The sequence below is a fragment of the Orycteropus afer genome, unplaced genomic scaffold, assembly GCF_000298275.1.
Source record: "Orycteropus afer afer isolate SDZICR_OR568_19922 unplaced genomic scaffold, OryAfe1.0 scaffold00666, whole genome shotgun sequence".
Taxonomy (NCBI): Eukaryota; Metazoa; Chordata; class Mammalia; order Tubulidentata; family Orycteropodidae; genus Orycteropus; species Orycteropus afer.
In genome coordinates this window covers 451,128-451,653 of record NW_006922253.1, presented here as the reverse complement: position 1 = coordinate 451,653, position 526 = coordinate 451,128, and positions in this window count along the sequence as shown.

Here is a 526-nt window from a genome sequence, read left to right as displayed (position 1 = left end):
CTTCCTTCCGAGGAGTGCCTGGTGGGTTTGAACCGCCAGCCGTCTGGTTAGCAGGCAAGTGTCTTAGCCACTATGCTACCAGAGCTCCCCCCTAAAGCAATACTATGAAGAAATCTTTACCCATGCAGCAGGTCAGGGAGGTCTCGTGGCATAGTCCCTAAGGCACTTGACTGCTAACCAGAAGGTTGGCAGTTCAAACCCACCAGCCACTCCTCAGAAGGAAGGTTGGGCAATCTACTTCTGTAGAGATACCACCTTGGAAATCCAAGGAGGAGTCACTATGAGTCAGAGACCACTCTACAACACATAACAACAACAATAGGCAACGAGTCAAGAAGAATCATTTCCAAACACTTTTAAAGAAGTCAGAGACTTACATTAAAATTTGATTCCAGGAAGGTTTTCCACATCTGTATTTGTTTTCATATCTGTGACGTTTTTGTCTGTAATGTGAACTTAAATAATGTTTTCATCTTCATCATTACGAGAAACAACAAAAAACACCCTGCCACAGAGTTGATTCTGA